This window comes from Tupaia chinensis, unplaced genomic scaffold (assembly GCF_000334495.1).
Source record: "Tupaia chinensis unplaced genomic scaffold, TupChi_1.0 Scaffold145519_1, whole genome shotgun sequence".
In the NCBI taxonomy this organism is placed as follows: domain Eukaryota; kingdom Metazoa; phylum Chordata; class Mammalia; order Scandentia; family Tupaiidae; genus Tupaia; species Tupaia belangeri.
Window position 1 is genome coordinate 67173 of NW_006205376.1, and position 16663 is coordinate 83835.

The 16663-nt window shown below is 45.1% G+C and overlaps 1 pseudogene; it reads left to right on the forward strand.

Annotated features, from left to right (window-relative positions):
* The first annotated feature begins 339 nt into the window (after positions 1-339).
* Positions 340-1683, forward strand: LOC102470432 (26S proteasome non-ATPase regulatory subunit 10 pseudogene; annotated as a pseudogene).
* Positions 1684-16663: the final 14980 nt, after the last annotated feature.

A 16663-nucleotide genomic window follows, 5' to 3' on the forward strand; every position in this document is an offset into this window, starting at 1 on the left:
TCTCTCTCTTTAAAATAATAATAATATGGAGTATTCATTAAAATTCTTCAGGGAGGGCCAGCTGGTGGTTTGGTGGTTAAAGCGCTGGATCCCGCATGACTGACTGTGTGGTTCCAGTTCCAGACCCGGTGGCTTGAGAAACATGCCCGCTGCATATACGTGGATGCCCGACATCCTGAGAAGAGAGTGGAGGAGAAGGGATTGCAGTATGACCATCCCTCTTTAGGGGGTGGTTTCGCATTACTCCGTCTCTCTCTGGTGAGTGCCTGTACCCTAGAGCAAAATTTTAAAAAAATAAAATTCTTCAGAAAGATCTTGGAAAAGAGACATGTGTACCTAATGGTCTGCCACCTGGCCTGCAGCAGGAAGCCTGAGGAACTGAAGGACAAATCCCTGGCTACCAGAACTGACCGGGACCACAGAACTGCACTGCACTGGGCATGCTCAGCCGCACATTCGGAAAATGTTGACTTCTTGCTGCAATGTGGAGTGCCAGTGAAGGAGAAAGATGATGCAGGTTGCTCTCCTCTTCAGTGGCTGCTTCTGCTGGCCAGGATGAGGCAGTAAACGCCCTTGTGGGAGAAGGTGCTTAAGTGATTACTGTCACCCGCGGTGGCTGTACTCGCCTACATTATTCGGCTTCTTCCTCTTTAAAAATATTCATTATTTAATTCCATTTTGTTGTTGTTGTTATTATTATTATTATTTAATTTGACCAGAGAGAGAGAAAGGGAAAGTGAGAAAACAAACCACCAGGTTTGAGACTCAAACTGCAGTCTGGTCAGCCATGTGGGAATCCGATGCCCTTAACCACCATGCCACCCCACATTATGCTGCTTCTTTTTCTTTTTTTGGAGAGGTTTTTTTGCTATAGGGCGCGTGTGCTCGACAGACAGACAGAGACAGAGAGACAGAAAGCGAGAAATCACCACCCAGGGCGGCTGGCCACGCCATCCCATCTCCTCCATTCTCCTCTCGGGCTCTTGGGCACGCACACACACGCACCCAGCGTTGAGTTTTAAGCTACTGGGTCCAGGACGCGAACCGTGGTCGACTATGTGGGAGTCCAGCGACATAGCCATTACGCTAACTGCTGGTCCCACTTTATGCAGCTTCTAAAACAGGCATGAGACTGTCGACACGTTACGAGCAGGCGCGGCTGATCCAGATGCTAAGGGCCGCCATGAGGCTACAGCAGTACTTCAGGCAGCTGCTAGGCGTAACTGGAAGATGATGCGCATCTTCTGTACGAAAGAGCGTCCACGCCCAGCCAGGATGCTCCTCTCCACTCAGCCTGCCATGAGGAGAGCGTGGGTGATGCAAAACTGCTGGTGCCCCAGGCATGGTGGTTAAGGCTGCTGGATCCCACATCGCTGACTGCGTGGATCATGCCCTTGACTTGGTGGCTTGCAAAACATGCTAGCTGTGTGCGGGAGTGCCCAAAATCGTGACGGAGAAGTGGAGAGGGGATTGCAGTGTGGCCATCCTCCCAGGAGAGCTCTCTCTCTCTCTCCTCTCCCCTAACCGCACATGCACTATAGCAGAATTAAAGAGGAGGACAAAACAAAAACTGCTGGTGTCTCAAGGAGCAAATATTTACACTGAATGAAGAAGAAAAGACATACTTCCAAATGCCCAAAGGTGGCCCGGGTTTACTAACTCAGGAGAATGGCGGAAGGTTAAAGAGCTTTGGAATTACGCTTACTTTGCACGTTTCGCTGTTGTCTTCAGTGTCCTGGAAACATGGTACCTGCAGACGAGAGACCATTCATCACGGATGATGGCGTTTCCTCACCTCCAGTCTTACAAGCTTATTGATGAGCGTTCCTGTGGAGGCGCTTATTCTAAGCCTACAACTTGCTTTTCAGGCATTGAATACCCACTGAGATCGTTCTCCTATTGTATACTCTTTTAAAAAAAAAAAATTTTTTTTTTGCAGCCAGCAGGTGGTGTGGTAATTGAGATGCTGGACTCCCACATGGCTGACTGTGGTTTGAGTCCTGGACCTGGCAGCTCGCTTTCTCACTCTCCCTCTCTCTCTCTCCCTCTGTGCCTTTCTGGTCAAATAATAATAATAATAATAATAAATAAAATTAAATAAACAATAATTATATTTTAAAAACACATATTTTTGCTAGAGAGGGTGTGTGCTCACCAGAGAGACAATAGGGGGAGAGAAAAAGAGAGGAAGAGTGAGGAAAAACAAGACATCACCCTGCTTCCATAAGGAATCGTCATCCATTTTTTCCTCCATTTCTCCTTTTGGCATTTTGGGCATGCACGCACATGTGCCTGGTTTTTTCACAACCATGCAGTTGGCCACGGGAGATCCAGCCATCTTAACCACATACCATGAGACAGCCATGTATTGTTCTGCACTGAATTTTGGTTGGTTCTGAGTCAGTGTTCTGTGGCTGTCACTGTCTTCAGCACCCTCCCATGTCCCTTCTGTCCCCCTCTGAGGCTCAGCCCCAATGGCAACGGGCAGTTGTTCTGCCAGGTGGTCTAGGCTGGCTCTGCATGTCCCGGTGTACCGTGGAAACACATTCTAACTTGTTTTGCATTCTCACTCAGAGGCGTATGCCAAATATTTCTATTTTTTCCAACCACAATGTTTAGTGTTTTATTATGGGAGGAACACTTACATATTTCAGTGGCCCAAATTTTAATTGGGATCCAGTCAGGTGGCATGGATCCCATATGGCCAGCTGTGTAGTTCGAGTCCTAGACCCAGCAGCTTGGGAAACACACCATACACATGTGAGTTGGGGCCCAAAATCCCAAGAGGAAAATGGAAAGGAAGGGATTGTGGGTGGCCATCCTCCCTGGGATGTGCTTTCTCACTTTCTCTCTGTCTCTCTCTGGTGAGTGTATTCACTCTATAATAATTTTTTTAAGTTTAAAATGTTTTTGATTTGGAGAGTATGTTCTAAAGTAATAAAAAACAAAAGCCTGTATAGCCATGTATCTTTTTTGAAGAGCTGTTTGTCTGCAAAGCTAAATGCATTGTTTTGTTTTGTTTTGTTTTGAGAGGTTTTTGCTACAGGGCGCGTGCGCTCGCCAGGAAGACAGAGAGAGACAGAGAGACAGAAAGCGAGAAATCACCCCCCAGGGAGGATGGTCACACCACAATCCCTTCTCCTCCATTCTCCTCTTGGGATCTAGGGCACGCATGCACACGCACCCAGTGTGAGTTTTAAGCCACCAGGTCCGGGACTCGAACCGTGGTCCACTACATGGGAGTCCAGCAACAGAGCCATTATGTTAACTGCAGGTCCCTATTTTTAAAAAGGAAACATAAATAAATAAAATTATCCATTGGCTTTTCATTATAGGTAGGGAAAAAAATAAAGAAGTCGAGGCCACCAAGTGGCATGTATTTCCATCTGCTGGGTCTCAACCCTGTGGTCAGCCATGCGGGATCCAGCTGCCTTAATCAGCAGCCATGGGCTGGCTCCCTATTATTCTTCCTCAGAACTTTTCCTTTATGCTTTGCTATGATTTACTATCATACATGTATCAGTATATTTATTTGTTGAGTATCTTTATTCCCTATTGATTGAAAGCTCCTTGAGAGCAGGAATCCCATGTCTTCTGTGTTCCACTGTATCTTAGCCTGTTTTGGCATTGCTAACAGAAATACCTGAGACTGGGTAACTTATAAAGAAATAAAGGTCTATTCAGCTTACAGTTTGGAGGTCCAAGGTCCAGGAACCAACTTCTGATAGGCCACAGCATGGCAGGTGGCAGGATCTTGAGCAGAGCGGCTGTCAAGAAGATTCTGCTGTTCTGGTCTATACCTGTAGGGCCTCTCCCTGCCTCATTTCCTCTCCTTCTATACACACCAGAACTCTACCATGAGGCCCTGCTCTCATGACTCTACCTCACCCAAGGTCCCATCCAGGGATACCATGAGGGGATTAAGTCCTCACTTAATACCTTTATAATATAACCAAGTCCCAACACATGTACTTTTGTGGAACATCCGATCACTGCCCACTAAGACCAAATTCCAAAACATGAACTTTTGGAGGTCAAGCCATTATCCAAACTTGAACATGCTACATACCTACATATCCTCACCAAAATACATGGGGCATAATAGACCCTTGCAAAGTATTTGTTGATGGAGCCAGCAGGTGGTGTGGTGATTAAAGTGCTGGACTCCCACATGGTCAACCACGGTTCAATTCTCAGAACTGGTGGCTTAAAAAATGCTGGGCACATCTGCATGCATGCCCAAAATCCCAAAGGAGAAAGGATTGTAGTGTGGCTATCCCCACTAAGGAGTGCTTTACCACTTTCCCTCTCACTGTCTCTGGTGAGGGTACGTGGCCTATGGCAAAAACCTTTTAAAAAAATTGTGGGGCCAGCAGATGGTGGGGTGGTTAAAGCACTGGACTCCCACATGGCTGATTGTGGTTCAAATTCCAGACCTTGCTTTCACACTGTGTCTCTCTCTGTGTCTGTCTCTGGTAAGTCCACGTATCCTATAGCAAATTAAAAATAGCAATAATAAGGGGACCAGCAGGTGGCGTGATGGTTAGGTGATGGATACTCCCACATGGCTGACCACAGTTCAAGTCCTGGACCTGATGGCTTGCTTTCTCACTTTCCCTCTTTCTCTGTGTCTCTTTCTGGTCAAATTAAATATAATAAATGAATGAATGAATAATTAAAAAATAAAATAAATAAATGAATAAAATTAAAATTAATCTTAAAAAATAAAAATACTTATAATAATAAGTAAAATTAATTCTAAAATTTGTTGAAGGATAAATAAATTAATATCTCGATAGGCAAATTCTACTGTGAAAATAGACATTAGGCTAGTAAATGGTATAGGTTGGGTAGATCCTTCATGCTAGGATTCTAGGCTCACCTATCAGTGTTTGGCTAATCTGTTTCTAATCAAATATCCTCAGGTCCCCAGGGGCATAATTGAGTCCAGCCAAACTTTAATACCAAAATTTCTCATCGTGGTATTACTTTGGCCCCCAAAGTAGCCCCAAGAACTTCCTGGGGTCCACGTCTCTTCTCTGCCCCGGCCCCCTCCTCCTCTGGAAGGACGTTATTCTTCTCAAGAGGCTTTCCTCTGGGTCTTCCCAAATGGTAAAGCCTGGATCCACTGAATGCACGTGCTCGCTCGCTCTTTTTCACTTGATGCTCCCTTTTGTCTTCACCCTTCTACCCTCGGTTTCCCAGGACTCTGTTCCAAGAGACAGAGATCAATTCAAACTACTGGGTTGTCAGGAAAGTCATCATTGTTTTTGCATTAAAAAAAAAAAAATAGAAAAGCATGTCATGACTTCCCCAGCGACCTAACAGACTGAGCATAAGGGAGGTTTGATTAGTTCTCATAACCATGGAAGAGCCAGAGCCAAGCTTGGGAAAGCTGAAGTCAGGTGTAGTCAGAAACTAGGGGCCATTTCCTGAGAAGCCACATGTGATTCTGAGCCCAGGAGACAAAAGGTCCTTCAAACTTCAGAAAGATGTTTGTGTCTTAGTCTCCTGCTGTTGTTGTAACCAGGTACCATCAACGGGGTGGCTTAAAACACAGAACTTGGGCCAGCTCATGGTGTGATGGCTAATGCAGCTGGATCCCACAAGGCTGACCGAGAGGTTCCCACAATCCCTTCTCCCCCATTTCTCCATCCCATCAGGATTCGGGGCATACACCCCCCCCTCAACCCCCAACACACACACACACACACACACACTTCCCTATTCAGTTTTCCAGGCTGCTGGGCTGAGACTCGAACTGCTGTTAGTCACGTGGGATCCAACTTTTTATTCACAGCCCTTAACTGCTAGGCTACGGAGCTGGCCCAGGTCCTTACATTTCTCAATGGAAACAAATCATTTGGAGTTCTATTTTATACATGCTTGTCTTTGAGCTTTGCTAGTGAGTCAATATCTGAGTCCTGTTAACTTCAGGTTACTAATTTAGATTCTGAATCTAAGGGCTGCCTGGTGGTGTGGTAGTTAAGGGTGCTGGATTCCCACATGGTCAACCGTGGTTCGAGTCCCAGATCTGGTGGCTTGCTTTCTCACTTTCTCTCTCTCTCTCTGTCTCTCTCACCCTGTCACACTCTGGTCAAATTAAAAAATAAATAAAAATAAAGTTAAATAATTCTTAAGAAAAAAACAAAAGAGATTCTGAATCTACAAAGGTTATTGCCACACCTCTTGGATCTGTTTGGGAGCGTCGATCAGAAAACCAGGTGAGGGACCAGCAGTTAGCGTAATGGCTATGTCGCTGGACTCCCATGTAGCCAACCGCAGTTCGAGTCCCGGATCCGGTGGCTTAAAACTCACGCTGGGCACATGTGTGTGCGTGCCCATGATCCCGAGAGGAGAATGGAGGAGAAGGGATTGCAGCGTGGCCATCCCCCCTGGGGGGTGATTTCCCACTTTCTAGCTCTCTGTCTCTGTCTGTCTGGCGAGTGCATGCGCCCTATAGCAAAAACCTCTCCAAAAAAGAAAAAAGAAAACCAGGTGACACCTAGCTTCATGATATCATTGAAAGATCCTCATGGGACCACCAGTCATGGACATAGCAGGTAAGGCAGTTGAATCCTACATGGCCAATTGCGTGGCTCGAGTCCTGACTTGGCAATCTGAAAACCACACTAGGTGTGTGTGTGTGTGTGTGTGTGTGTGTGTGTGTGTACCCAAAATCCAGAGAGGAGAATGGAGAGAAGGAATCACCTGGGGGGCGGGGGGCTTCTCACTCTCCCTCACTCTCTCTTTCTCTCTCTCTGGCAAGCACTCAGAAACTGGGGGGATAGGGAAGGGACAAAAAAAGAACCTTACAGATAAAATGGGTTCTGGCCAAAACGCTCTCTCCAGCCCAAGGACCCTGCCTCTCGGTCTTCACATGGCCCACCACAGTTCGAGTCCAGGACCTGGAGGCTTGCTTTCTCACTCTGTCTCTCTCTCTCTCCCTGTTTAAATTAATAATAATAATAATAATAATAATTAGTAAAATTAAATATTAAAAAAAACCTAAATGTAGCTATTTTCTTACTTTATCCTGAAAAGCTGCTCTGATTTTATCTTTATTATTTAGCCTACTGAAAATAAAATACTCCCAACAGATAAAGTTTACTGTTATTTAGTGGTTGTTTCAAATGTCTGAAATTTCTTGTCCTTCGGCATAATTTTCTGTCCCTCTACGTAGTTATGGTGTCTGTATGCGTGCAAGGAGGCTTTGCTTCAAAACGAGTTGCTTTTACAGAGTGATAACCTTATGCCATATGTTGGGCAAATATCTTGGCCATAATTCACAGGCAAGTGACACATTAATAGATCTCTGCCTGCTCTCATTGTGAAGATCTGTGTTAGCGGCCTTTGTCTCCCGCGGATCTGACAGAGGGGCAGGATTAGCTCACTGACGCTTGGAACACAAGTGACGAGGGATTTCATGGAAACAAAGCCCAACAAACCAGGCGGCTTCCACAGGCACCTGGCTGAATAAATTAATCTGGATCGAATCCTCTTACCACGACAGCAGAAAAAGAGGTAAAATATTCCTTTCCTAGTGAGTTATTTTACAAGTACTTACTACTTAAACCCAGCCGTTTCAGGAAAGGCAACTTTGTAAGACTACTTTGACGGGTGTGTGTGTGTGTGTGTGTGTGTGTGTGTGTGGTGGTGTTGGGCTCACAGAGGCGCGTTGCCCACTTCCTGCTAGCACAGCTACGGTGGATGGTGCCTCTAAGCCGGTGCCAGGGAGCCCAAGCCTCTCTTCCTCTCGAATGGCTCTAGGTTCTGAGTTGGCACATGTGGATGAGCTCCATGCAGGAGCAAGTAAATATACCAAGGAGGGCAAAGACAGGATTAAAGACACAGTTAAAAAACTATGGGGACCAGCAGGTGGCTTAGCATTTAATGCTCTGGACTCCCACATGGTCGACAAAAGTTCGAGCCCCGGATCTGGCAGCTTGCCTTTAACTATCCCCCTCTCTCTCTGTCTCTCTCTCTCGTGAGCACACGTGCCCTATAGCAAATTTTTAAATATTGCATTTTTACATAGAAAAGCATAGAACTTTCCTGATGACCTAATAATAACAACAACAATCAATAAGTTAAAATAAAAAGAACTATGAAAATAGGTACAAAATAAGTTCAGCTATTACATAAAAGAAGAAAAAATAGCACGGAGGTTTACTAATAAGCTTGGCAGAAAGCAACAGAACAGTCATTGTACTCGCATTATCTACGGGGCTTCGATTGCTCTGCGTTATCATCGCCAGCCAGCGGGAGGCACCTGCACGCAGAAGTACAAAGCAAAACGCACTTTCCACTTTATAAAAATGAGCACCCGCAGGATGACACCAGAGCCCTTTGGAAAGATGAAAGTCTACTCGGTGTGTTTTACACGGAGTCACACCTGTCCAAACAGAAGTCTCCGTCCACCTGCCACTGCACTGCCTTCTCACTGCCAGTGTGGAGTCCCTTCATGGGAACATACATACAGTAAAAGCAGCCCTGTAGGTTCCAGAAGGATAGGGTTAAAGTGTGCTGGGATCCAAGGGTCACAGTGGCATGGAATGGGGACCTGAGGCTAGCTCTCTCCCACCAGTCAAGAGTAGTTGCCAGAGAGTGAGCTGGCTGCAGGATTGATGTTTGATTTCTTTGTGGGTTCTGGGTGCCCACTCCAAACAGGAAATGACCAAGGGTCATACAGAGTAGAATAAACAAAGCAGGTGAAACAGCAGGAGAGGTGCAGAGGCAGCGGGTGGTGAGAATACGTGACTAAACCTACCCCAGGAAACATAATCATTGCCATTTCCTAACCTGTATACTCTTCCAACGAATTACCTAGGTTTCCTCATCTCTGCAACTAGAGCCATAAGGCCAATACCCTACGACGGTTGTGGAAGCGAAATAAAGTACATATCCAAACATGAACACGTAAGACACCTGAAAATAAAACTCTCAGGCCAGTCGCATTGCGTAATGGTTAAGGTAGCCGGATCTCATGAAACCAACAGTGTGAGTCCAGGCCCTGGTGGTTTTAAAAAACATAGGTGCAAGAGAGCCAGCAGGTGGCATGGTGGTTAAGAGCACTGGACTCCCACATGGCCAACTGCAGTTTGAGTCCCAGGCCTGGCAGCTTGTTTTCTCACTTTCTCTCTCTCTCTCTCTCTCTCCGCCATACTCTGTCCCTCTCTGGTCAAAGTAAAATAAACAAATAAATAAAGTTATATAAAATAATTCTTTTTTTACAATCTTTTTTTTTAATTTTAACTTTATTTATTTACTGACTTATTTTAATTTGACCAGAGAGAGACAGAGCGAGAGCTAGAGCAAGTGAGAAAGTAAGCTGCCAGATCCAGGTCTTGAACCGCAGTCAGCCATGTGGGAGTCCAGTGCCTTCACCATGCCATCTGTTGGCCCTGTGATATCCACCTTTGATCACTTCTTTATGAAGTGATTCTGTCACCGTATATAAGACAATACCAGTGATTAGGGCCACATAGCATGCTATCAGTAGACGTAATTTTGCAATTGTCTCTGTAAGCATTTTTCAAAGGCAAACAATAATTCTCAAATTAACCGTAACCCATTCAAGTTGATTTCACTTAAGGATTACCCAGCAAAGTAAATTTTGAAAGCTTTAGGATAAATGGACAAAACTCAATTCTAATGAACAAGAATGAGAACCCTAACATCGGCTAATTATATGAGGCTTATTACAGTGGTATGCTAAAGACAGCTTACACCAATCCACTTGAGAGAACAGTTAAAATTTTCACAGATTTTGAGAGTGGTTATAAAACTTGAATTAAATCAACTTATATTTAAATAAATTATATTGAAACAAAAAAACACTTAAAACTTGTCACTTAAATACATATTCGAAGAAATGTCATTTGGTCAACAAAGGGGGTGCAGGTCACCAGGGAGTATGTTGTTTGAGATGCTGGATCCCACATGGCCACCTCTGCAGTTTGAGTCCCAGAGGCTTGAGAAATACGCTGGGCATTTGTGTGTGCATGCCCAAAAGCCTGAGGAGAGAATGGAGAAGGGATTGAGGTGTGGCCATCCCACATGGGAAGCAATTTCTCTTCCCCTCTCTGTCTCTCTCTGTCTCAACAAGCACACGTGCCCTATGGCAAATTTCTAAAAACAAAGAAATAGGGGCCAGCAGATGGCATTGTGGTTACATTGCTGGACTCTCACATGGCCAACTGCGTTTGAGTCCTAAAACCAGTGGCTTGAAAATCACCCTAGGTTCGTGTGTGTACATGCCCGAGACCCCAGAAGGGGAAAGGAGGAGAAGGGATTGAAGTATGGCCATCCCCCCAAGGGGCCATTGCCCACTTCCTCTCTCACTGTCTCTGTCTCTCTCTAAAACCAACCAAGCAAACAAACATGGATACATGTTGGTGTGTTCCTAAAATCCTGGTGGAAGGGAGAAATGGAAGAGAAGGGATTGCAGTGTAAACACACCTTATTTGGGGTGATTTCTCCTCCTTTTACTCTTTCTCTTTCTCTCAAGTATGTGCTTTCTCTAGCAATTGAAAAAAACAGAAAGAAAAAAAGAAAAAAGGAAAGAAGAAAGGAAAGGAAAGGAGAAGAGAAAGGATTGTAGCATGGCTATCTCCTGGGGGTAATTACTAACTTTCTCTCTCTCTCTCTCTCTCTCTCTCTCTCTCTCTCTCTCTGTCTCTCTCTGTCTCTCTGGGAAGCACACACGCCCTATAGCAAAACCCTCTCAAAAAAAAAAAAAAGGATGAGCATGGTAGTGTTCCAATAAAACTTTAATTATGGACACTTGGGTTTGAATTTCGTGTAATTTCTATGTATTACAAAATTTTATTCTCCTTTTGATTTTTCAGGTATTTAAAAATATGGGAGTGGGGAGGGGCTTTGGCAAAATGATTAACAGACTCAAGAATGCCTGTAAAAAGGGGCTGGTAGGTGCGTGGTGGTTAGAGGCTCTGGATTCCCACATGGTCGACCCCTGCTTGAGTCCCAGACCTGGCCGCTTGATTTTTTGTTTTCCTTTTCTCGCTCTATCTCTCTCTGGTCAAATTAAATAATAATAAGTGGAACTAAATTAATATATATATATATTTTTTTTTTGAGAGGTTTTTGCTATTGGGCGCATGCACTCACCAGACAGAGAGAGACAGAGAGTCAGAAAGTGAGAAATCACCCCCCAGGGGGGATGGTCACGCCACAATACCTTCTCCTCCGTTCTCCTCTCGGGATCTTGGGCATGCACGCACACGCGCCTGGCGTTAGTTTTAAGCCACCGGGTCCAGGACACGAACTGGGTCGACTACGGGGGAGGCCAGCGACATAGCCATTACACTAACTGCTGGTCCCAATAATTTTTTTTTTTAAAAGAATTCATATAAAGGGACCAGCAGATGGCATAATGGTTACATTGCTGGACTCCCACATAGTTGACTGCAGTTCAAGTCCTGTACCTGGCAAGTTAAAACTCATGCGGGGCACATGTGCATGTGTGCCCAAAATCCCAAGAGGAGACTGGAGGAGAAGGAACTGCACTGTGACCATCTTCCCTGGGTGGGGGGTGATTTCTCACTTTCTGTCACTCTCTGTTTCTCTGGGAACCTCATGTGCCCTATAGCAAGATCCTCTCTTAAAAAAAAAAAAAAGGCATGTAAGCAAGGCAAATAGATCATGGAATGGTGAACACAACAAAGTACAAAAAGGCAGGGTCTGCTTGGGCCAGACCATGGTGTGGGGCTTAGGGTGGCTAGATCCCATCTGGTCAACCATATAGTTTGAGTCCTAGACCCGGCAACTTGAAAAACTACCAGGTATGTGTGTATGCATGCACAAAATCCCCAAAGAAAGGAGAAATGGAAAATGGATTACTGCATAACCATTCCCCATGGGGGGCACTTTCTCATTTTCTCTCTCTTATGTACTCTCTGTCTCTCTCCAACAAGTGCATGTGCCCTTTTGCAAATTAAAATAAATAAATTTCATAAAATAATAATAAAAGGGTTGGCCCAGTGGCACAGTGGTTAAGGGAGCCAGATTTCATGTGGCCGATTGCAATCAAATCATGGCCCTGGAAGTTTGAAAAATAAGCCAGGCGCATGTGTGTGCGTTCTGCGAGTCCTGACAGGTTAGAGAAGTGGAGACGTGGTTGGGGCATAACCACACCCCATTCGAGGGTGCTGTGTCCCTTCACCTCTCTCTTTCTGTTGCTCTGGAGAGTACATGTGCCCTCTGGCAATTAAAAAATAAATAAAATAAAAGGGTGGGAGGTGGGGAGGGTAAGAGGAAAGGAATTAAGAAAAATAGGCAATAATGTGTATGATATCTTCAACTGGACTGGTGGGCAGTATATTCACACTGGGAAAATTCATTTTACGGGCCAGCAGGTGGCATGGTGGTTAAAGAGTTCTAGACTCCCACATGGCCAACTACAGTTCAAATCCTGGACCCAGTGGCTTGCTCTCTTGCTTTTCTCTCTCTCTTTCTCTGTCTCTCTCTCATCAAAACTGAAATATAATAATAATGATGATGATAAAGTTAAATAAAAATTATTTTAAAAATTCATTTTACAAGCTATGGTGATGTACAGTGATTGAATGTAAAAAATAAATTAAAAATAAATAAATATTTTAAAAGTTTCAAAATAAAAAATTGTAAAGTAGGACCAGCAAGTGGCATGGTGGTTGAGGTACTGGAGACTGCCACATGGTTGACCATAGTTCAAGTCCCGGACCTGGTGGCTTGCTTTCTCATTTTCTCTCTCTCTCTTTCTGTGTGTCTCTCTCTGGTCAAATTAAAATAAATGAATGAATACATGAAATTAAAGAAAATAATTATTTAAAAAAAATTGTAAGGCATTCTTAGCTCTTGGACCATATAAAAACAGGTGGCGAAATCAGATTTGATCTGTCTAAACAGTAGGTTGTGTTCTTCACCTTCATTACGCCTTTTTTTTTTTTTTTTTTTTGCAGAGGTTTTCGCTATAGGGCGCGTGAGCTCACCAGACAGACAGAGACATAGAGACAGAAAGCGAGAAATCACCCCCCAGGGGGGATGGTCACGCCGCAATCCCTTCTCCTCCATTCTCCTCTCGGGATCTTGGGCACGCACGCACACGCGCCCGGCGTGAGTTCTAAGCCACCGGATCCAGGACGCGAACTGTGGTTGACTGCGTGGGAGTCCAGCGACATAGCCATTACACTAACTGCTGGTTCCCCATGATTATCATCTTGACAGACTGAACCCTTTCCCTGACATAGCAGCCCAGTCAATTAATCATGCAGGGCCGCATAGTGACCCCAAAGGGTAGTAGGGCTAAGGGACCAGCCAGGCTAGTCATGAGAGTGGTCAGCCAGGGAGACCAATTGAACAAATTTTTTATCCAGTTTCCCTCTGTCCTTCGGTGCTCCTCTCTCTCCTGCAACTGCTTTCGAGGCTGGCTCAAGGTGCATTTAATTACCCTGCAATGGTTAGTATAGAAGCAGCAGGTCTCTCCTGACGCTGTGTAGAGTCCCCCTTGTTTTTTGTTTGTTTGTTTGTTTTGTTTTGTTTTGTTTTGTTTTTTGCTAGAGGGTGCGTGCGCTCACCAGACAGACAGAGAGAGACAGAGAGAGACGGAAAGTCAGAAATCACCCCCCCATGGGGGGAATGGCCACGCCACAAACCCTTCTCCTCTATTCTCCTCTCGGGATCTTGGGCACACACGCACATGCGCCCGGTGGGCTTTCAGTGCTGTAGGGGCCCTGGAAGCACAGCTGAAGCTGAAAACAGGAAAGCTGGTGTCTCTCAGTGCACAGAAACTGGTAGACTGCTCCACTTCAATATATGAATAAACGACCCGGGGTCGACTACGTGGGAGTCCAGCGACATAGCCATTACACTAACTGCTGGTTCCCCATTATGCCTTTCTTACTTCTACTTGATGAGCTAATGTGAGGAAGAGAATCTGTTTTACAGAAAGTAAAACTCACCCTTGCATCAGCTATCTATTTCACCTTCGACAAGTTTCTTTTTCTTTCTTTCTTTTTTTTTGAGAGAGAGTTGTGCAATCAGGTGTGTGCGCTCATCAGCGAGACAGAGAGAGACAAAAAGACAGGAAGCAAGAAATCACCCCCATCAGGGAGGATGGCCCCACCACAATCCCTTCTCCATTCTCCTCTTGGTATCCTGGACTCACACACACATGCAGCCAGTGTGAATTTTAAGCCACCAGGTCTGGGTTGAACTGCAGTCAACTATGTGGGAATCCAGCAACGTAACCATTATGCTATCTGCTGGTCCCTGGACAAGTTTCTTAATGTTTCTTGGTCTCTATTTTCTCAGTTACCTTTTAGGCTTGGTACAAGAATTAAGTGAATTAAGACACATAAAGCATTCAGATCTGTGTCTAACACTTAGTACCTAATAAATACTGCTGTTACTTCCTTAAAGATTAAAAGTCCTTCTATAGGGGACCAGCAGGTGGTGTGGTGCTTAAGGCGCTGGACACTCCCACATGGCCAACCACGGTTTGAGTCCTGAACCTGGAGGCTTGCTTTCTCACTTTCTCTCTTTCTCTGGCTAATCAAACTGGAAAATAATAATAATAATAAAGTTAAATAAAATAATTATTATTTTTTCTCTTTTTGGAGAGGTTTTTGCAATAGGGCACATGCACTCGCCAGATAGACAGAGACAGAGACAGAAAGCAAGACATCACCCCCCAGGGGGCATGGCCACATCGCAATCCCTTCTCCTCCGTTCTCCTCTTGGGATCTTGGGCACACATGCACACGCGGCCAGCGTGGGTTTAAGCCACCGGGTCCAGAACTTGAACCGCAGTGTACTACATGGGAGTCCAGCGACATAGCCATTACACTAACTGCTGGTCCCATGCTCAGAATCTTGAGAGGAGGATGGAGGAGAAGGGATTGTGGTGTGGCCATCCCCCCCCCTGGGGGGGGGTGATCTAGGTTTCCCTCTCTCTGGCAACCGCACACACCCTATGGCAAAAACTTAAAAAAAAAAGTAATTTTAAATGTTGACATAGCATTCCATATAGATTTTTCATGACTTATTTAAGAATGTCTCTAACATTACACATTTAATTTATCCTTTATGTTCTTATCTCCAAGGGAGTTCAAAATTAATTTATAGAAATTGTTTAAATGGGGATAAAAAAAAAAAGCTTATAATGCCATTATCCAGAGATGAAAACTTCTGTCCTCATTTATTATATATGTTTTCCATGGCTTATTATTTCCTTTAAATAAAGCTGGGGTTACACTATACATACTGTTTGGTAACCTGACTTCTACTTATCACATTAACAAGAAGGTCTTTTCGACCTTTGAGCTCCTGAACTTAGAGCTCCTGGTCTCTGACTCCCATCACCCCCGTTCAGCGTTTGCTGTTGTGACGTCTCACCCTATTCCTGTAAGGGAGACCATGCTGACCAGCTGGACCCCTTGGCATCGGGTTTCTGATTGGCAGCTGGCTTGCACATCAGTTTCTTAGGAGTTTGGTTACTGTTAGCTCCCACTGCGGGCCTACGTGATCACTTCAGCTGTCCTTGCAAAACAGGGGTTTCGGGACCTCCAGAGCTGAGAACTGAGCCGCTAGGACTTAAATAAAGTAACGTAGCAACCAAAGCCAGTCAGCCTCCTCCTCCTCTGACAGCTGTATTCTGCTTTCTTTACATGCCACGCACTTACTGTTACAAGGGATGAGAAGTATTTATCATTTTTAATGGCAAACGACTCTACATGGCTGTGGTGGAGGGCAAGTCCAGACATTGCTGCTGGAGGTTGGCTGCAAGCAGATGCCCTTCGGAGGATTATTTGAAGTGCCGACTTCGGTTATAGAAAACGCCACATGACATCTCTCACTGTCAACGATCCTGTTAGACTTCTTCCTGTTTCTGTTCACAAAGACTTCAAAAGTCACAATTTGATCTGCTCTTGGTTAAATCTAGGTGTCCAGAACTATGGCAATTTCCCCCCTTGTTGAGAAAAAATAATAATTTTTGATAGGTACAGAAGCTGTGCACAGTTGATTTAAATTTCTCAGAAGTGCGACCTCATGGTTTGGCTCCTCTGCCAAACTGAGTCGGGCACTAACACATGACCATAGACCATAAACCTGACTGACCTGAAAAGACCACAGAAGTCCATCACGTGGTATCCTACCCTCTCTGTCTACCCTGGGCAATGAAAGAAACCTGGATTCACCTGATTGATGAAGACAAGTCTGTTGACTGGAGACGGAAGGGTATCTGTGGGTTCTGAGCAGATGCACTCCTGCTGATAACGGCAGAAGGCATGCAGCGTTGGCCACCCTGTTCCGTCAGCTCGCAGGCACCGGCACTTCCCTCTCGCCTGTGGCAGGGCCTAAGCGAGGCTCAGAGACCTGAACGCAAACACGAAAACACCTACCACCTGGGAGTCCCGGCAGGTTCAGACACATCCATCCTTCCGCATCTGAGCAGTTGGTTTCTACATTAGCATTAGCCCAGAACAGCCGGGACAAGAGAATCAGATTAAAACCCCAGACAATAGTGGGCTCCCAATATCACGCTCAACCTCCTCCTACTTCACCAAAAACCAAGTCAAAAATGGAATGTGAAGGACCAGCAGTTGGCTTAGCGCGTATGTCACTGGATCCCATGTAGTCGACCATGGTTTGAGTCCTGAAC